Source organism: Rousettus aegyptiacus, unplaced genomic scaffold (genome assembly GCF_014176215.1).
Source record: "Rousettus aegyptiacus isolate mRouAeg1 unplaced genomic scaffold, mRouAeg1.p scaffold_m13_p_3, whole genome shotgun sequence".
Lineage (NCBI taxonomy): Eukaryota > Metazoa > Chordata > Mammalia > Chiroptera > Pteropodidae > Rousettus > Rousettus aegyptiacus.
The window spans coordinates 119,855,531-119,878,199 of NW_023416306.1; the positions used below are offsets into that span (position 1 = coordinate 119,855,531).

General features: G+C 36.7%; 1 pseudogene; it reads right to left on the reverse strand.

The window, feature by feature from the left end:
- Nucleotides 1-21,631: 21,631 nt before the first annotated feature.
- Nucleotides 21,632-21,750, reverse strand: LOC118601495 (annotated as a pseudogene).
- Nucleotides 21,751-22,669: the final 919 nt, after the last annotated feature.

Below are 22,669 nucleotides of genomic sequence, written 5' to 3' on the forward strand. Positions count from 1 at the left end.
CACTTCCTTGTAAAGTCCCTAGGGCTCATCCGGTTCAGTTGTTTGACTCTTTTTCAGCTCTTTTTCCATGTTAAGGGCCAGGGATTTTTTTTTTGCCCACTGAATTGGTCTTTCTTTAGGTAAAATACAGTTTGGGTGGAGATGGGAGCGGGAGGGCTGACCTAAGTTGAGGTTCTTAGGAACAATGTAGTATTTTCAGCCATCATGAATTTCTAAGCTTTCGTCTTACTCCTGGAAGATTTACCCCTAAGAATTCTGAGTTGAGCTGGGGGCAGAGTGTGTAGGGTGGGGCTACTCTGGGGTGGTTTAGTTCTGACACACCTACCCAACCTTCACCTCCCAGGTGGACCCATGCCCCAGGGCAAATTCCTGCCAGATGTAGTAGTGTGTAGGCATTTTTCTTGGTTCTCTGAAACTTTTTCTGCAGGAGAAAGGCTTATTCCCTTCATGGTGGTGGCTGTAAGACCCCACCAGTAAGGAAAGTGCAAGAACTTCCGAGAGGAGTGCCTGCTTCTTGTGTTTTATCATGAGCAAAGAACCAGGTTAGTAAAAAAAAAAAAAAAAAAAAAGTGGATTTTAAGACTGAACAGCTCCAAACGTCCTTAGGGTTCATGATAAAAACTAACTACAACTTTAAGCAAACATAATCAATCAGTCATGAGGATCTACAGGAGATAGGGCTTATGGAAGTTCTCGTGCTCTACGTAACCATGAGAACCCTATACACAAGAACCCTACAGTAAGAACTTTATGTTTATAACAAAGCTCTATAGTTCTAACCTCCCCTTTCATTAGCTTCCTTTTCTCTTCTATAAATACTGCTCCATCTTGGCATGCATGCCAGAATACACATGTGGTATGCACGTGCTGGGTTGTAACCTTTTCCTTTTCCCAAATAAATCGTTTTAGGTGACAAAACACCTAGTTGATACTATTTTTCAGTCGACATTCCCAATCTGCCAGGGTAATTCAGTTGGACCCAATGATATGAGGTATACAATAAAAATAAGGTAGCATTTTTACATAGAATGTGAGAAGAAGTGGTGTTTCTGGGAGGCAAACTTAGTCAGAATTGAAAATCAGTACTCATTACCCTCAATCCCAGCTCAGTGGTTCTTAAACATTTCTGCACCCCCAAAATATCACCTTACTCAGCATCATGAACTGGTAGAAATGTAGTAAGGTGATGATGGCCTATCAGGTGAGTGAAAGGGGTGTAGGTCTTTTGAGCAGAAATTTCCATTCAGTGACTGCCCAAAATTTAGCTTTCTTTATACAAATAAAGTTATTTATATATGTAATCACAAAGATGAACCAACTGGATTGGAAAAAGATGACAGTCATCCAATAATTTTAGGCTTCTGTCTCACTATCAGATTATAATACTTACAGGTGACAATAATTTAAATTTTAAAATAAATCTAATTATGTTTGAAATAGCACAATTTTATTAAATTGTATTTTCTATGTTGAAAGTGCTAATATCTTAGATGCAAATATTTAATCTGTATCAACTCTTATAATTTTTATTGTGGCATTTGTTTTTATTTTATAATACAACGAGAGCCTCCCAAACATAAGTGTGATGTGGAACTCTCTCAACGTCTGTTGAGAAAGCATCTCAAGAGAGTAGCAAATAAAAGATAAACTTTTAAATATGTTGCTTGATAGGATTTTAAATATGCATCACTAAACTAGAGTCATTATTTTGTCTCAGTCTTAGGTTTAGCATGACTGAGCTCCTTTCCAATTGTACCATAGTACAATAGAAATTTATCTACATTAACATGAGAAAAATAACTGTTCACTCTGAAAAACTGAACCGGAAGAAAGACTTTTCTCTAGTGACCACCAAGCTGAGCTGTCCCTAAACAGGTTGTGATAAGACATTTATTCACCATTAGAAGATCTGGAACACTGACTTATCATTGACTTACTCTTACTGTGTTTACCATCTATTTATATTCTCTCTCTCTCTCTCTCTCTCTCTCTCACACACACACACACACACACACACACACACACACACACACACACACCACAACCAGTCCTTCAATTGATATAATTGGCACATCAGTGGTATATGCCATTTTCTGCTTTTTATTTCATGACTTTCAGAATGCTGGTGGGGAACTCATTGCACTCTGCTTAGCAAATTCCACAGAGAGAGGTCTATGGTGGATATTTAGCAGAGCTATACAGTTAATGGACTGCTAGGCAATTTTAGTTGTTTTCTGGTGACTTATCTGTAATACTGAGGGAGCTACACAATGTTATCTGTTTGTAAATAATTGGAAATCCTTTCTGAGCTTGCAGGGGGAAACACTTTATGGCTAAATGGAGTTGATTCCCCTGGTAGTTTAGTTTTCTTACATAGATCTCCTTGCTGACCTCAAACCAATACCTTTTCTCATCCTTTTTTTTTTTCTCCCTGAAGGAGGAAAAACAAATAAACAAAAACAAGGCTTGTTAGAATACAATAGTTTGTTAAGAGAGAGCTAGATTAGTTGGTGATTAGTGCTGTTTTAATTAAACAAGATACAAAGATGGAGCCCCTGGGAGGTTATTTACTTTCCAAAGAAATAAATTTAAAGGGAGAGATTAGCACTGGGCTTCTATAAGGGAAGAGATCTTTGTTTTATAGTTTGGGTGCTCATTGTTTTTCAGGATTACCCTCCATTTGGAGACCAAGGCCATTAGACAACTTTTAAATATTTAATTCATCGTGGTCAATTAAAATAACAATACATTTGTGCTGTGCTTTACAATTTACAGAATGCCTCGAGATAGATGTCCCCCCACCCCCAATACCCTATCTAAAAACGTCAAACTGGTTGGCCTTTACCCTAACCACAGCAATTACATCACATAATAGTCCCTTGCTGAAATCTTAAGGTTCTTTTAGATGTTTCAATAGAGAATAGCAACCTTGAAAAATATTTTAAATGTTTAATTAAAATGCTCTCTCTATTAGTGTACATTTTCCATTGTGCAATTAAAAAAAATCTACCCCCTGAAAATTATATCTGGTTATGTTCTGGGTACAATCCAGTGGAGAGGGAAAGAAAGCCAGCCTTTTCAGAAGTCCTCTGCTTCCTTGTGATTTGTAAACCAGGCAGTTGGAAATTGTGAAGACACCGATAATTTTCAACCAGGAAGAAGGGCATTTGTATGAGAACACACATCCCATTAACCCTCAGAGGGACTCAACCCACAAGAATAAATGACACCTAGAAAGAGGATCCTCCCATGAAGACCCCAGACTGCAAAGGGCCTGACCCATTTGTGTCTGTGTGACATAGCGGCCTTGTCCATGGAGGCATCAGAGGCCTCCATCATCTCCTGCTGTCAGGGAAGGAATGAAGCAGAGCAGTGGCCCACTGGTTTCTCCTACCTTGAAGAAAGGCTGGAACTCCAAACAGTAGTTTGTTTCCCATGAAGAAGATTATTGTAAAGAAAAAAGAGAATTAATGAAAGGCTTTTTAAAAATTTTAATAAGCCAGAGGAAGTAAATAAGCTAAAATTGGGGTCACAAAAAAGAGGAAACCAAACCTAGAAATAAGTGTGTTTTGCCGAAGTCACCCAGGAAGTAAATATTCCTCCTTTAGAGAAAATTAGCTTTAAAATAACAATGTCAAGAACTCATTAAATCCATGGCCCAAAGCCCTCCTCCAATGTTTCTTTGCCTCATTCTGGTATCAGAAGTTGGCAGTCAATCCAAGGCTGGCAGTCATGGCGGCAGACACATTTCAGATGGAAAGATCATTTTGTTTCTAGACACTACAACAAAGGACTTGGCAGTTGGTGAGTAACTCTCCTGCTGGGAGCAGGTGTCTTCCTTTTGACAAGATTGAATTTTATGCAGGAGAGCTTAAAATGAACTCTAACTGGTAGCAGGTCAGACAAGTTGGGACTTTTGAGAAGCCTTGGCTCAAGGTGAGGAGCAATGACATGGGAAATGAATGACCTGTTTACTAATGTCATAATAATTCAGCCATTTATTTTGATTGGAGCATGCAGTGCTAAGGCTCCCAACTGCCAGGCTGAGGTTCTAGCCACTGAAAGTCTCACTGGAAACTGTTGGTTGAAAGGACAGTAAATTCAAAGGCATACACACACATAGGAAAACATAAACGAGATTTTGCAAAATAGTTCCATGATGTGAGCTAGAATTTCTTTCAATAAAATATGCCACACTTCTAAAAGGTGAGTCTATTACCTTTGAGTTAATATTTTCTGCAAGCTGTTCAACACAATGAAAAATCTTTAGGATAACTACCCAAACACCCAACAGGAGTAGAATGGTTAAATGCATTTTGTGATATAGTTGCACCATGGATGAACAATTCCACATGCATCCAACGATATGGTTTATCCTCACAAGCCAATGATTGAGCAAAAGATGTAAGACCCTAAAAAGTATATATGGCATCATTCAGTTTACAAGTACAAGACAGCAGTATGTATGTAGTGTATGTGGTTAGAAGGCAGCAGAGTGGTTACTCGGGATTGGGGAGAGGTGAGGATTGTTAGTGACTGAAAGAAGATCCGAGGGGATGCTAGCAAAGTGGGTTGCTTACATGAATGTGTTTAGTTTGCGATGATTCATCAAACCACTTATATTCACTTTCCTATATGTATATTTTACCTTAATTCAAAGCTAAAACATTAAATTCAAATTTCCTTATTACATAAGATGTCTGGTAAATAAGATCTGAATTATAGATTAAAAAATAAGATAAGAATCTACGGAACTGCTGTAGAAAAATAAAAAAATTAGGCTTCAGTTTTATTCTCGATGGATGATGATGTGTCTATGCTTTAGAGGGTCCTAAATCATGAACAGACTTAAGACATGAGGCATCTGAAACAAGTAACGAGTGTGTTATGGGTAACTTCAAACACACGTTTTCAGTTCCCTTCCCAATACAATTCTAACAATAGCCTATCTTGGGTTAGTCTTAAATTAGAAACACACTTTACTTCTGTCTCATGTTGAATGTAAAATTGTGCCTGCTGTATAAAAATAAATTATTTGAAAAAGGTATATATGTGAGCTTGGAGGACAAAGTTAAATTGAACCTGTTTTCCGCCTAGATTCTTCTATGTCTTCTCGCACGGATATTTATCTTCCAGACCTTTTCCCTATTCAGTGGGTTAGAAGTTGCCACTATAACTTAATTTTTACTAAGTAGTGAATTGCATCACAAGATATGGGTGATAATGAACTCACTCAGATAAGTAGTGGGAATGTTGATGTATCATTCCAGCTCTTCCACTTTCTTACATTGAGATCTTAGGTAAATCACTTCCTCCCTCAGAACCCTCAGTTTCTTCATCTGTAGAATGAGTTCATTGAGATAGACAACCTTTTAAAGATTCATGAATCAACACAAATACGTAGAAAAAGATTTGACAAAGCTAGCTATAATGCAGTACAAATACCTCACTGGAAAGTTTCCTCAGATTGTTTTATTGAACCGCTTATAGGGGTTAAGAAGAATAACGCCCCTCAAATTAATTGAATCATGGCAAAGAGTTTTCTCACTTACATTATAATAGAAATCATTTCAAATTGCTTTGGGATGGCAATAGAAGGTTCAGAAGTTATGATGAGATTTTTCTTGGACCTCAATCTATCTCCATATTTAGCCATTACCATTGTTTTCTTCACATACAACACTGCAGTTCTGATCAAAACAGAAGAAAATGGCCCCACAGAATGGAATATGTCAAACCAGAGTGAACTTTGTCCTTCAAAGTCAAGGAATTATATCTTAATCTGAAGCTCAGGAGCCCTATAATTATAATAAATCCACCCCATCAGCTTATAACTGGGATTTTAATATTGGGTTGGGCTGCATTCCCATTCTTTAGTGGAGAAATGGTTTATGAAGGACTAGCATGTCCATGGCTAAGGGAACGCTCTCGACCTGGGTAGATATTGAATTGAGCAGTGCTATTGTCACAAAGAGGCCATTTTCGACACTATAAATGTCACTTACTTTTTCTAAGACTTAGAATTGGTGTAAGGTATCAAGCTATCAGAGAAGAAAACATAAGTCTTTCTGAGCAAATAATTCAGGGACAACATAAAAAATCTCAAGGTTTGAAATATGAGAAGAGCCGCCATGTCAGATTGGTTCGATCCTATTTCTACCTGGTAACTTTGACAACTGACTGCTGCCTGTCACCTATTCATGGAGAACTGAAAATAAACAAACAAAAACAGACATTCAAGGATTAAAAGCCTCAAGCTTGGGACCAGGTTAATGAAAAAAGCTACTTTCGATATCACTGTGGTTTAATCATCGGAGGCATTTTCAAAGTATCCTGTTCAGCCTGTTTATTACAGTTAAAAAAAGAAGGGGGCTTTTTTCTTTTCTTTTTGTTAACTGGCTCTGATGCATCTCAAGATGGTAGCCTATCCATGAGATTTGTCTCCTTACTTCCTTAAAACTGTGTTCTCAGAATTAGAGCTATCTCCAGAATTGCCTGTAAGACATTGGAATTGACCCAGAATAGTGTCTGTTGCAGGATCTCATAGAATCTCCTAATGCATCTTTTTTTGATAGGTGAAGGAAAAGCAACTAAAGATGATGCTTTGACTGCCCTGGATGGTTGCAGTGGTTGTTATTTTTCGTCAGATTATGAAACATACAAGGCATAAAAAGAGGAAGTGTTTTACCTTGTCCAATTTATAATAGCTCATGAGGGTTTAGTGGGGAAGGGAAAGACTGTTATTGGCTTATATCTGGGTGAAGTAGGTCAATTGTCTCACTCATATAACATGGACTTTGTATGCAAAAGATGATTACAACATTGGACTTGAGACCAGAATTTGATTTCAATGGGCATTACTTCTAAAGTAGTTAGTTTCCCCCTTAGGGTGCGTTATTTGCATTCAGTAACATATTTAAGGCAGTGCAAGTATTTAAAATGTTGAGTAGTATTTTCAGCTTTACATCTGTACATGCCTTACTCATTCAAGAATTGCTAGTCTTATAAGAACTTTTTGTAAGTAATTTCTATATTTGATTCTTACATATTTTCACTTGGGCTCTACTTAGAGTATAGCTAGACTCTTTCACACTGTTAATGGACTTGTAATTGTTAAATGTGAAGAGATTTGCTCTCTGGCCCTCAGAATGTATTCTTCCTTTATAATAATCTTCAAAAATGAGTTATGCATGTAAACATTACAATCAGAACTAATTTCATCTTATCTGATTTTATCTGAACTAATTTCAGATACAGGCTCCAAAGTTATCCCCATGTAGATATTGTGTGATTCTAAAATAAATAGTACAAATGGTACATTACTGAAATGGTAGAATATGTGTGTATATGTTGGAAAGCAGGTGGTATAACTGGTGCCTTAGTTTTGGTTAGAGCAAAAAGGGCTTTCAGTTAAGAAAAAGTAAACTGTATTTGAGTGTCCTAAGTATGCATACATATTCAGAAATGCCACTGGGGATGACCCATCATTAAAATATTGAAATACTTCTTCCTTACCAATTGAAAAACAGCTTTTCCCCACAGCTCTAATGTGGCTGCCCAGCTCTTTCTAAAGGATCCTAGAACCTCCTCCTGATGCAACAATTAAAGGAATTTAATTGGCACAGCAAGGGGCCTCCAGGACACAGTGCAGCATGATCACCTTAATCAGCCTACCTGATTGAATCAGGAACAAGTCTTGGTCAGCATGAACAAGTGAACGTGCAATCGATTAATAGCATGGACCTGAGTCAGCATTCTGGCTCCTCTAATTACTAGCTGGGTGACCTTGGGCAAGTAACTTTACCTTTCTGTGCCTCGGTTTCCTTATTCATAAAATAAGAACAATAATAGTATCTACCTCATATAATTGTTGATATAATTAAATTGAGTTTATGTGTGTAAAATGTGTAGAACAGGGCCTATGTAAGTGTCAGAGATGATGACGATGATAAATTTGATGAAAACAATGACTGGTCTGAACATGCACAAAGCCATCTAGCCATGAGGTGAATCTCTGATTAAGTAGGGTGTTTGATACTGAATGATGAGAACTAATCTGCTCACATCCTCTCTTTTGGTAATTATGATTACTATCTTCATGGAGATGATATGTTCTTTGAGTTTGAGCAATATTTCAAACAATGTCAAGTTACCATTCTTACTCTCTTTGAGGCTAAGTGAGTATATCATAAGGATTGCAATAGACTCCCATTATCAAAGTTATTCTAGGTTTGTGTTCTCCATGCAGCCCAAAAACAACATATATGATACAACTAGATAAAGGAAATTTCTGAACAGTTAAGCGTGTATCTATGCAAAATGCTCAGTATTGGCAGAACATACATTTTGAGAACAGTGGTTCTCACTCTTCAGGGTGCTGGTCTAGAGTCCTCCAGGCTGTCTGAAGATAGGTACAGTGTGGCATTTTTGATCTGGATGAGGTACATGGTCAGTCTCAGATTTAAAAAAAATAAGAAAGGAGGAAAAAAAGGAAAGAGATTATGCTCCTGTGTGTCTATAGCAGCTTCTTCCAACAGCGCATGAATGTCTTGGAATGGATTCGAAGTGACATTGCCACTATTATTGCTGGTTTAAATGGAAAGTGGACGATAAATTCCTCAGAGATTAACACAAGGAATACTATCTATAGAGTAGGCATAAGGAGACTGCAAAAGTGTGGATGAAAGAAAGAATATGTGATAGGCTGGCCTAGGTCCACCTCTCTATTTTCTTCCCATTCTCCACTGCCACCTCCTCCACATCCCATTTTCCTTTTCAGTGTACCCCCAGAAGACAGAAGCCAAAAATGAAGTAAAAGTGTGACTCCGTTGGGGTCAGAAGCAAGTGTCTCCAGAATGTGCACCCTGGCATACAGATTACTTTGAACTGAAAACTCAATTAAATTAAAGCCCAATGAACTCAGGGAGTTTGTTACCTCCTTCTTACCGGCCTAAAGATATTCAGATAGAAAGACCTGCTTCAAAATGGGAATCTTAGCATATTCACCTTACCATATTTATCTTAGCACATATGAATTAAATATGGTAGATGGGGAGAATCCAAGCAAAAATTTATTTCCTAAATTCCTCTTTGTGTCTCATCATTTTGGGGTGGACCTGGGAGAATTCATTTACCAAACGTTTGCTCTTTTTCATCTATCAATGAATTCCCCACCTCCCCCTCCTTAGTCAAAAATGACATATATATTTCACTTTGCCTCACTGTTTTTGGAATTGTCATACTTATGTGAATTCCCTTTGTACACATATTAAAAATTTATTTTCCCCTGTTAATCTACTGTATGTCACTTAAATTATTTGACCAGCCAGAATTAAAAGAGTTGGGGGGATGTTTCCTTGGCCCTGACAATGCTGATAACCATGACTGGAGTGGATTGGAGGCCACTATCCTTGAGGTTGAAGACTATTGAACAAACCATCTGCCCCATGACTGTCTTTATGCCTATGGTCCATCTCCTCTACTGTAACAAGTAGGTTCACAAAAGAACGCAGAAACTTTGTCTCAAAGATGTCCAAAAACTGGAGGACTATTCTAGAAAAATCAAAGTGCATTTTATGGCTTTGTGCCATCACAGAAAGCTGGATAGGAAAAAACTCTGTAACGAATAAAAGCCAAAAAGTATGTGTCATTCAGACATTCTACCTACACAGCATTCCTTTCTTTAATCACAATCCTCGTATGAAGTGAGATTATATCTGAAAGATGGAAAATAGTGATCTCAATGCACTCAGAATCTTAATAGCATTTTTTCCTTTGCTCTGCACCTCTATCTGCACAAGAATTCTTTGCTAAATTGTAGGAGAAGCACGTGGCTTTGCCATTTATCTTGCTTATGTTTTTTTTAAGATTTCTTAACCCACAGCACTACACAGAGAAAGTGTTTACTTTTGGTGTGAACAAGAATTATATGTACTGAGTAGTCTAAAAGTACAAGCTCAAATGGAAGAAAAATGCAGGTGCACTGAGGAATTCTGATCAAGAGAATCTCATTGTGGCACACAAATGTTCTCATTGTTCAAAAGAAAATAAGAAAGTAATTTTCTTATTTCCCTAAATTATCAAATATGTCAAGGTCAGTGAGCCTGTGTTACCTCTGATTTGTGCAGAAAATGGTGACAGGAACAGAGTATTGTGAGCAGCGAACAGAGTTAGCAAATTTTCTTCAATTCAATATGCAGTCTTGAAAACCCTGAACAGATTATCGAACATTAGTCACCAAACTCAGAGCTCTGAAAAGCTGTAGACTCTTACTCCTAACCGTTTTATCCACTGGAATCTTTGCTTCATCAAGGGGCTAAGGAATGAGGCAAAACTGTCAAGAGGACATAAAGATTACCCCCAATTGCTGACAGCAGATGGTGGCTAATGGCAAGTGTTTTTAACAGAGCTTTATTGTTCCAGGTTGAGGCATTAACATGTCACTATGGATGGGGTTTTACTGGCTTTATTTATTTATTTTATATTTTAAAAAGTCACTTTGTAAATTGACAATGTGACATGCATTGTAATTTTTGCCAGCACTGAGTTCCCATGTCATATTTGTCTCATCGTTTTCCTGATATGGGGGTGACATTTGAGATCCACAGAAAAAGAGATTGTATTATTTTAAGCCTTGACAATTAATAAGAAAGGCATAAATTCTTCCAAATCAGAGTGGGGAATTATTCCCCATTTTCTAAGCAATTTCAAGAGCTTCGAAATCAAGTAAATATAACCTGTTTCCACATGTGATGTGGGTTTTATACCACTCAATGCAAACAGCCCCAAACCTATCTGTGTTGCCTACAACTGTTTAGTAATCTTAGAAGAAAAAGCTTCTTAACACTTTTATTTTTCTCACAAAGCAACTTTAGTCACTGCAGATTTAAATCTGATTTCTGGGTAATTATCTTTTTGTTTGATTCCTAAATCCCAAGTATTTCGTTGTACTCTAGCAAGTTGTGACTATAGCACAGGGCAATTGATTAATGCAGACACAAAAGGAAAGCTGAAAACAGAGACCTGTTTTTACACTTTTCTCCCCATCAGAGTCCAAACAAGTTATCAACAGAGGAAAATCATAACAGATGAGAAACTAGCCTCCCTCTCAGCCCCTCCCCGCTTTCTCTAATCCAGCAACCTAGATAGTCTCAGATTGAACAGCCCAGAAGTGAACACCAGTGGAAAGTTAGGAGACAGAAGCAGCAGCAAGGGAGCACTGCTTTTCCTGAATTTGCATACAAATATGAAACATATTCCTAGGCTCTAGCATATTCCTTCTCCCCTCCCCCCTCTCCCACACATCTTTCCCACCAAATAGTTAAGACATATCTTTGTAAAACTAGATGCAGTAGAGCCATGCTGACAAGGCACATTGCGATTGTCATTAGACCAGTTGGAGGGAGGAGTAGGAAGGATGATGCTCTTGAGGTATTTTTCTTTTTTGGTATGAATTTTCAGAGCATGGACTTCCTAGTAGGGGAATTCTGGAGCAAGTTCTTCACCCTCACATAGAATCTCCCCTGCTGCACTGGATTTCAGGCTACCCCCAGACCTGCCTCAGTGTATCCAGGACAACTTCACAGTTGGAATCCTGAGATCCTTGGCCACCAACTGTTCCCAATTTTAAGGGAAAATAACCAACAAGCAAACAAGACAAAACAAAAGGTCAGATTCTTTATCCAGCATCCGCTGCTTAGAACTATTATATTCACTCAGGAAGAGTTGGAGAAAGTCTACCCCACCATTTTTAATTGCAAAACAAGCAGCTCAGCCTCTGTGACTCCGCTATTGCCAGGGGGCAAAGGTGCCAAATACACAAATTTCCACATTCCTCCTTCCTCCCTGTAGAGTCAAGCATCTTGGACAGTGTTTGTACCTCAGGAGAAAATTAAAACAACAACGACAGCAACAATAAAACAACAAAAAAAAAGCAAAACAAAAACAGAATTTTGTACTCAATGCAGGCCAGAGCCCCATTACTAATTAAACCACAGTAGCCTCAATGTGGAAACATCAATTGGTGGGTACCTCCAGCATCATTGGAAGGTTCTGTTGAAGTGGATAATGGAGTTTCTGCACCTCAGAATTCTAGAAATTGTCTTGATGTCACACCATTCAGCCTCCTCATTTCACATCCATCACCCCTCCTGAATGAGGCTGTCTGAGAAGCTGGTTCTCTCAAATTCTTTCTGCTCCTGACCTCTAAATCATATAAGGGCCAGTTGAGTGGTAAGTAAACCAAGACTCATAGACTGCTATTGTATCAATTACAATGATTTGGGCTATAAAAGAACACCATGAAATACAACATAAAATCCTACTTCACCTGACTTAAACAGTAGGGTCAATTATGACTTACAGAACAAGAAGTCCTACCATAAATTGACCCTAAGGTGGCTCAATAAAGCAACTCAAGGACATTAGGATCTTAGTTCATTCTTCTTTCCATTTTGCCAACCACAGCCTCAGCACATGGGCCTTATCCTTGGCAAGCACCCCTCAAACTTGCAAGATGGCTTCCAAAACTGCAAGTATCATTGTAAACAACAATGCGCAGACAAATGATAGAGTTGTTTATTATCCGTTGTTGTTGTAAGAAAGATTCCTTTGCCAGAAAACTCCCAATAGATATCTTCTTTTTATTGGCTGAGTCACATGCCCACCTGAGACCCACTTACTGGCTAAGAAAATGGGACTGTGGTGATTAACTAAGAATCAGGATTTTTCACCAGAGCCATATGAGGAAAAAATAGACACCTGAATGAAATCAGAGATTTGTGGGCAAAGAAGAGCAAATGGCTGTTGGGTATGTAACTGACATAACTGGCCTAGCTTCAAAAGCCGAATAACCTCCATTTACCTAGTATTTTGTGGAATCTTTTAGGAATACAGCCCTCTCTGCCAAGGGTAGGGATAAAAATAAAAGTTGCTCACTTATCCGTATTATCTGGTTCCAGTACTCAAAAGATCAATATCTAGGAATATGTAAGATGATCAAGACAAGAACAAAAATACATACATATTATTTTCTTCTCTAGATTTAGTTTTTCACACTGAAACATTTGGGGTTTCGGAGACATTATTTTGATGAGATCATTTTATTTTCAGAATTTCTTTTTCTTTAAAATATATAGAAAAGCAATATGGTCCCCTGTCCCCTCCCTCCACTGAATACCTCTGGTTACTGGATGGATGAGTCTCCAGTCTTTTCTAAACTATGATGTGTAAATCTCGCCCAGCAGAGGGACTCCTCTGTACTATTAAGGTCCACAGAGTACATATCCACGTTTTCCTCCAGATGGTCACCTTTTCCTGAACCAACAATTTAGGATATGGCACAATGCTGACACAGCCACAGCCCATTATCACAGTGATGGCAGATAAACTAAATCTCAATAGAGAATATAGTCTCTATATTATATTTTTATAGATTATATTTTCAAAATAAATATCAGAATACATAGTGATGGGAGACATCTCATACTGATGTGTTTCCAGAAGAGATTAGCATTTCCATTGACTGGCTGAGTTAAAGATTGCCCTCATCCATGTCAATGGGCAACATCTCATCTGTCGAAGACCTGAATAGAACAAAAGGCAGAGAAAGGCTGAAAGTGCTCTCTTTGCCTGAGCTGGGCATCCATTTTCTTCGGTCTTTGGACATGTTCTTGGGTCTTCAGACTCTAACCAGGACTTAAACCATTGGTGGCCCGATTCTCAGACCTTCAGATTTAGGCCTAATTACACCACTGGCTTTCTTGGTTCTCCAGCTGGAAGACAGCAGATCAAGGGACTTCTTGGCCTCCGTAGTTGTGTGAGCCAATTCCTGTAATAAATTTCCTCGTGTGTGTGTGTGTGTGTGTGTGTGTGTGTGTATGTGTGTGTGTGTGTGTAGCGTATTGGTTCTGTTTCTTTGGAGAATCCTCACTGATACACACAAAAGACATCATCCTATGTCTTTTGTTCAGCAAACTCACGTTTCATCAACTTGAATTATTTAGAACATGTTGTATTTTGTGGACTTTTTAGGCTATGTTGCTGCAGAACCAGGCAAGCCTGTAAAATCTTGTTGTGGGAAGAGTTCTGGTCTTGGCAAGATGGCAGATGAAGATAATATGACAATCCTCCAGTTATAAAGACTTAAAAATATGCTCAAAAATATAACAAAATAAAATGTTTGAATGTGCGATGAATTTGCAGGTAAGAAGAGGAACACCAAGTTGCCTGAAATAAAGGTGGGACTAAAACAAGAGAAGGAAGCACATGATGGATTAAGGATGCAGGCGAGGGCCTGGGGTGGGGGCATCCTAATGGTCTGTGTGGGGATGGTAGACAGGGCCTTTGAACCAAGTGAGAGGGGAGTAGTAACCAAGACTCTGGAATAAAGCTGGCAACTTCTAGTCTGGGAGTCTCTAACTTGTAACTGGTGAATTTAGTTCATTTATAATCATTATGATTACTGATATAATTGACTTTATTTCTTTCATAGTATTTGTTCTTCTAATTTACCATATTTTTTTTTTGCCTCTTTTTGCCCCTTAATTGCATTTTAATAATAATTTGTAGGGTCTGTAAAATAAAGGTGCTAGTAAAATGGCAAACTATGTGTTTACACATTATTGTACATGTTTTTTACAAGTTTTAACATGTTTTTATATGTTATTGTACATGTAAAAAGATGGTTGTAGATGAATGCTAAAATGTCAATTTACTAGACTGTGTATTCTTTATTTTTATCTTTGTACTGGTTTAGAAGTTATATATTCATCTCTATTTTTTAATGGTTACTTTTTGAATTTTAGACTGTATACTTAACTCAACAAAGTGTAAAGTTAACCATTTTTCTCCGAATTAGTCTAAATTCAATACAATTACAATAAAAAACACCAGCAGACTTTTTTTTGGAACTTAACAAGTGTGCATTAACAATTGTGATTTGATTCTAAATATGTATAGAGAATTGCAAAAGACCATGAATAGCCTAGGTAATTTTAAAGATAAAGAAGAAAGTAGGAGAATGAGAAAGGATTCACTTTCTCAGATAACAAGACTTGCTCTAAAGTTAAAGTAAATAATGATATTAGCATAATGAGAGACAAACAGAGTAGACTAGAAAGCCTAGAATCTCTCTCTTCTCCTTCTTTCTTCTTCTCCCTCTCTTTCTCTTCTTCTCCCCCTCATTCACATACACACACATACACACACACACACATACACATGTACACATGCACACAGACAATATTGGTGTTTGAAAAACATGGCATTTTAAGACAACAAGGAAAGAATAGTCTACTTAATATATGATGTTAGGACAATTAGATATCTAAAAAGAAAACTATATTTTTAACTCATTTCATGAACACATACACATATGCACAACTATTAAATAGAGACTTAAATGTGAAAAAAAGCAAAACCTACCATTAAAAAAATACAGAAGAATACTAAGATTGTAATAGGAGAGAATTTTATACTCAAATATAAAATAAATGTTATAAAGGAAAACGCTGAGAATTCTATATTAAAAAATAAAAGCAATGCATGATAAAAAAGTATTTTAAAAGTTGAGAAATGCCTGAGATAACATAGATGGACTTTGAGGGCACTATACTAAGTGAAATAAGTCAGACAGAGAAAGACAAACACTGTATTATCTCACTTTTATGTGAAACTTAAAAAAGCTGAACTCATAGAAACAGAGGGTGGAATGGTGGTTACCAAGGGGACAGGGGGAAGGGAATGGGAGAAATGTCAGTCAAAGGGTACAAATTTTTAGTTATAAGATGAATAAGTTCTGGGGATCTAATGTGCATCATGGTAGCTATAGCTAACATTACTGTATTATATACTTGAAAGTTGCTAAGAGAATAGATTTTAAATGTTCTTACCGTACACACAAAAAGAAAATCATGCAAAGTGATGGATATGTTAACTAACCCTATGGTGGTAATTATTGTGCAATATATAAGTGTATCAAGTCATCACCTTGTGCACCTTAAACTTACACAATGTATATGTTAATTATATCTCAATAAGCTGAGAAAAAAACTTTTTAAAGTCGGGAAATATGTTCTAGAGTGGGAGAAGACTTCGCAGTCTCTTTTTAACAGATATTAACACAAAATTAATATCTAAAAGGGATCTTACAAATTAATTATAGAAAAACTATAACCTAATAAAAAAACACAAAAGCTATGCAAAGACGATTCACTGCAGAGGAGATGGGAATGGCCAATAACCATGAGAATGTATTCAACTTCACTAAAAACCAGAGAAATGAATATTGAAGTAAACTAATTAAACAAAAATTTACATTTGTCACACTGGTAAAAAATTGCTGTTAGATAACACTGAGTTTGGGGATAATATGAAGAAATAAGAAATATGAACATGTTTCAACAATGTTGGAGAACAGTTTGTCAATAAGTAGGAAGATTCCAGATGTGCTCACTCTCTACCTGTGGAGGTCTTCCTTTGGAAAGTTCCCGTGTATGCATAAGAAAGCACATATAAGGACATCACTGCAGCACAGTGAGCAAAAGATAAAAAGAACAAACCACCACATTGTCCATTAGTAAAAGAATAGAAGAATAAAACAAGATTTATTAATAGTGTGCAACACCATAGGGCAGTTACAATAAACTAGATCTAATGTGTCAAAAACCAATGTTGTGTCCTAGGGATCTACCCAAGAGAAATGAAAACATTCGTCCATACAACATGCACATGAATGTTTGTAGCACTATTGTTCATAATAACCTACTCACAGAAGACTAGAACCAGCTTCCTCATTCATTGAAAGAGAATATCAACCAGTCCTCGAACTTCTAGAGACCCAACGTCATACTAATTACTTTTTCCTTCGGGATGATTGAGAGCAGAGTCTAAGAAATTATTTGTAAACTATATATTGTTTTTTAATAATACATTGTCTCAAAAGTGCCTGAATTTTGTGAAAAATAAATTTGGGAAACATTTAGTGTTAAAAAAAAAAAACATGTATCTGTTAACTGATGAATAAATAAACAAATTGTGGTATATTCATATAATGGAATATTGTAACATGGACGAACCTTAAAAATGTTATCCTGAGTGAAAGCAGCCAGTCACAAAAGACCACGTATTATATGATTTCATTTACATGAAATGTCCAGAGTAAGCAAATCTATAGAGACAGAAATTAGATTAGTGATCATTTGTGACTAGAGGCAGGGAAAGATTGATGGAAGAATAGAGAGTGATAGCTAAAGGGTACAGGGTTTTTATTTTTTTAAGCAATTATATGTTATAAAATTGATTGTGGTTATGGTTGCAAATATCTATGAATATACTAAAAATCATTAAATTGTACATGTGAGATAGATGAGTTGTATATTATGTGAATTATATCTCAATAAAATTGTTTTAAAAAGACGTAGGGTAGTATAACCTTTAGGTAAGAAAACAAAAGTAGATATTGTTTGGGGACATACACACATAGTAAAACTTAAAAATATGCATTGTGGTGATACAAATCAACTTCAAGGTACAAGATGACATTTTAGAGGGAAGGAGGGGGACAAATGGAAGAGCACTTGAGTGTATTCATAACCTAGTATTTCTTTTAAAAAGGCATAGCAGAAGAAATATAGAAGAATGTGAATATAACTTTATTTTTGATAATTCATACATAGCTATTATTATATTATTTTCTGGGTTTAAAATCTTACACAATTAATTTTTTAAAATTTAAAACAAATAATTCTCATAGCTTATTAAAGTCATTGAAACAAAATTTTAACCTTCAAGGATGAAATGAAATATTTTAAACCCTCATTTTGATCTTGTAGACAATGAATCCATCTTTCTTTTCTCCCTTTGACTATGTTTTATAGTTGTAAAAGATGGTCTCAAGTAATAGGTATTGAGTTTATAAAATGAGTTTTGCATGAATCACACACATTTCAAATGAATGTTATATAATTTTAGCAAGAGAACCAAAAAAATGATACTTACTATCAATTTAGAACAGATATTTGTTTTCCTTTGAAGAATAATATGAATTAAATCATTCTTCCCTATGATAACATGATAGTACATTTTAGCCTCAGCTTGCAAATGGGTCACGTCAGATTGCTTTTCCAAAATGTAGATTATTAGATGACAATAGTGGTGGTAAGAGAATAGTAGACATTTGGACATTTTTGAAAGTGCAAAAGAGTTGGTAGTCTCTTTACATTCAATCTGTCAAAACAGAAATTTGTTGGTTGTGAAAAATGTAAATGTTTTGTAGTCCAACTAAATCCAAGTTTGAAATGTGAAAGGCACATAAAAATCAGTATCGTGCTCTCATCTCAGAAAGGACCTTTTTTATTGCAAACTATAAAATAGATTCAACTGCTCTCATCCTTCTAAAATGACATATTAAACTGATATCTTCAATGTTCTGAGAACGTCGTGAATACAGGAAAGTAAATGATATAAAGTTGTGCTGTACAATAAAAGAAAACTAATTGCAAAACGCACATCATTTCAGGATCATTTTTGTCAGAAAATGGTAGGAGTCGCTTTGTAGATCTTGTTTGGGGAAGTATTTACAGCCAGTCCCTGGAGCGTCTGGAATCACTGATATAAGATGCTGGCAAAATTCACTATGCTTACTGGCTTAGCTGACCATCACACCCGAGAGGAAAGATTTTTATGAAGGAAAGTCTTTTAAATATGTGGCTGACTACTAATAGATGAAACCAATTACCCAAGAAATTAAAATGAATAGATGGTTAGTCATCACTGCCTTGATATAACAGCCTGTTTGTGACTAGGACTTCTTCCTGCAAGGTACCCTCTGAGGACAAATATCCAAGTTCTAGAGAAAATTGATAACCCATAATTTCTTTCGCTAGAAATTACACTTGATGGACCCTTTTTCATCTCTGTAATCCACCAAGATTGTGGTTTACATGGAACTTTAGCATACTTTAGCATACTCTGTATGCGTTCCTTGAACCAATCAGTATGAAGTCAATTCTTATTTTCCTGAACCATTTTCAAAAGTTTTTGAGCAATCATCTTGGCCATAAAATCAATCCAATGAGTTCTTAAAAGTCTGAAACATTGGATCAAGTGTATTTGGAACTAATGCTTAAATCACATGAACATTTCCCTGATCAACGAATTAATAGAGCAATCCCAAAAGCCTGAATAATTTGTTTCAGATGTAGTACATAAAGGTATTGGAATCATTCATACATTTATGATGGACATAAAATTTATATTATGTCAACGAAAAAGCTGGGAGGAATGGAATTTTTTAATGTGTGTGGAAAGTTTCTGAAAAAAGTCTCTAGGTTGGCAATTTGAGAAGCAGAATTCGATATCCTTTCAAAATAACCATTAGTTAAAATTTAGATATTATTCAGAAACACCATTTCCTAAAATATGTTTGCACTCATACAAGTCCCAGGAGATGCTACTAAAATGGGAGAAGGGCCAAAGGAAAGGAGCTTTGTGTCAATTTTTTTCAGGAAACAGCATATTTTAGACTCTTTTTGGAGAGTCCCTGGCTATGTGTATTTCCGTATTAAGGTCTCTGAGAAGTCCAAAAGCAAAGAAAACTAACTCTAATTCAGCATCATCCATATTTATTTGATTAATCAATCTTATTTGTGCCTAACACTTATTCCACACAATACATATTCAAAAACACCAGTAGAGACTAATCTCTCTCTTATGGATAGAAAGTTTGAACAATGTACCCAAGATGACATGAGCATTTAGATGAAGAGTCAGGAGTCCTGAATCCCAATCAGGACTACTTCCTGGGATAATCTAATAAAGAGTAAGGTCATCTAAATGATACCCCCAAATTACACAAAATTTTTAAATAATAAAAAAACCCAGTAATTTACAAATTATCAAGAGACCTGAGAATATTTAGATTTTGTCCTTCTCTCTGGTTTAAGAATAGATTGATGGTGGATAGGACAAATCGGGTAGAGATTCCACACTATACATCAGATAACATTATCTCCCTCTTCTTTAAAGCAAAAGTCTCTCTCTGTTTCCCTCTACTTTCTCATTATCCATATTAATGCTGCGGCTCTAAACCCAACTCACTACGAAAAAAAAAGTTTTTAATGAAAAATTGGTCTGGGATCACAGAGGCAGTGATGAGGCTGAGATTTTGATAACCCAGAGAGTTCTCTTCCTTACATCATGCTTCCAATTATACATCGGCACTTGTGGGAGACCCTCAGGAAAGTCCCTGTCTGTGCCCAAGACCCTCTGACTTCAGCGTGTAACCATTTTTCCTTCCCGTCAGAAGCAGATAGAATTAATAGACTGTGACAATTGCCTATTGTTCTAAGCAAGTTACGCCATGATCCGTATGCCTCTTTCCCAGAAGATGGACGACAGAGTGCAACGAGGAATGAGAATGTGTAATGTCTGCAACTTTCTTGTTAAAAGTGCCTCTTTGTTTGAAAATTATGCTAGCTTGACTTCCTGTGTTCTATTAGATGATATAAGAATCTCGATCCTCAGTGTCCCTGATAAAATTAGACTCATGATTGGGTGTCACCAAGGTCTCAGGATTTTCTGCCTTGAGGAAGCATAAAACAAGGTTCAGAACATCTCCTCCCTTAAATAAGGAGTTCTTCCGGCCTTCAGATACCTTGCTACAGAGCTAGGCACCCAATTTTTTACCTGTCCACCCACTAGAGAAAGTCAAGTCAGCTGGGACTCAGAAACATTCAGGTTACAGAAGAACCCATCTTCAGGCAGAGGGCTAGAAACTGTGTGAGTAATATCTGACCTTTTTTTTTTTTTACCTTCATCTTGGCTAGCTTAATTTTTGATGGGGAATAAAAGTTAGTGACGCACTTTGGGTTTCTCTGAAATCTTGACCTCATTTTAGATGATCTGGACTCGAAAAGATATCACCCCGAATTCATGCAGCTTCTAAGTCAACATGATTACACTTTTTCACAATGATTAGTTACGTACTTCATGCTTCTGTTTTAATAAACAGTGCATTTTTTTTTATGGGGAAAAGTCTGGTTTGTGGATATCTGCAAATTTCAATCATTAATGCTTGTTTATCCTTTGCGCTTGCAAAAATTGCCTTCCTAGAACTCCAGAAAGAACCTAGCAAGGTGGAATAAATTAAACTATTATATTTTTAGCACCTATCCTGTGTGAGTCACTTTGCAAGTTCTTCCATATATTATTATGACCAACCTTAGAAACGTAGTTTTCTTTTTCATTACTATTACAGATGATGAAACTGAGAATCAGAAAGGATCATTTAGTCTATATAATCAGCATTTATCCCCTACAAGTTTAAAGGAGGAGAAGGAGGAGGAGAAATAAGAAAAGAAATTTAAAAAGTGGGAAGGCTAAAATAATCTAAACCCTGATCCTCAGAATGTAGCACACATCAGCATCACCTAGATGCTTGTTAGAAATGCAGTCTTAGGCCTCTCTTGATCCACCGAGTCAGAGCTCTTTGAACAAAATCCCAAGTGATTTATGTGAACTTTATTTATTTATTTTAGTTTTTTATTTTTTCAGGTGAGGCAACCCTTGGTTGATCTCACAGATTGCAAGGACCTTGTCAGTTTACAATCCCTATTTTTTTTTTTGTTTTTTATGCCTCCATCACCTGGTCTTCCTAGGTGGTCTCCCATCCCAGTACTAACCAGGCCTGACCCTGCATAGCTTTCAAGATCAGATGGGATTGGGCTTGTTCAGGGTGGCATGGCCATAGACAATTTATGTGCACTTTAAATTCTAAGAAGTAGTGTCTACCTACTTAATCCCTGACAGAGAGAAAAGGGAAAGGAGAGAAAGAAGAAGATCTCTATAGGCAAGATAGAGAGCAACAAAGTTGTGAGAAATTAAAGGATAAAGATCTTGAAGGCCATTGTGTTGTGGCTGGGAGATGGAGGGGGTGGTTGGGAAGGTAGCATTTTAATGATTGTTTTTCTGTGGCTTTTAAATTAGATCACCTTTTAATGTTCTTCAGGAGGATACACTACATTTTTAAATTTTATTTTCAATTGTTCTTGATTTTTGGTCTGACCCTGGCCTTTCACTGTACCATGAAGCTGCCCAACTTTCACGTAGGTTGTCACCTAATCAAGCTTGTTGAGTTTAATTGAATTGAAAGACCATTTGTGATTTGCTGATCCTGCAAGAGGAGAACGGGTGCTTATGTCTTTCCCTCTCTTCCCCCAGTTTATTTGGTGTGAGATATTTGGCCCTAAAAAACTTTATTTTACTTAGAAAACTACACAGGAGTCAAATTTAAGATGGCAAATAGGGGTTCATGAACTGCTCAGAGCCTAAGGAGCCATGTCTCTTAGCTTGTCCTCCTGTTTCCAAGGGGTCTCATAGAGCTTTGTTACTCAACATGCAAGTCAGTGGACAAGCGACATTGGTGTCACCTGGGAACCTGTTAGAAATGCAGCATCTAAGCCTCTTCCTTAGGCCCACTGAACCAGTATACACATTTTACTGTGATACTCAGGTAATTCATGTTCACCTGAAAATTCTGACAACACTACCTTAGCAGTTTTCATATATATATATTTTATAACTACTTTCCTCAAATTGATCTCCCCTCCTGTCTTACTTAAGTCTGTTCAAGCTGTGATAACAAAATACCATAGACTGGGTGGCTTATAAA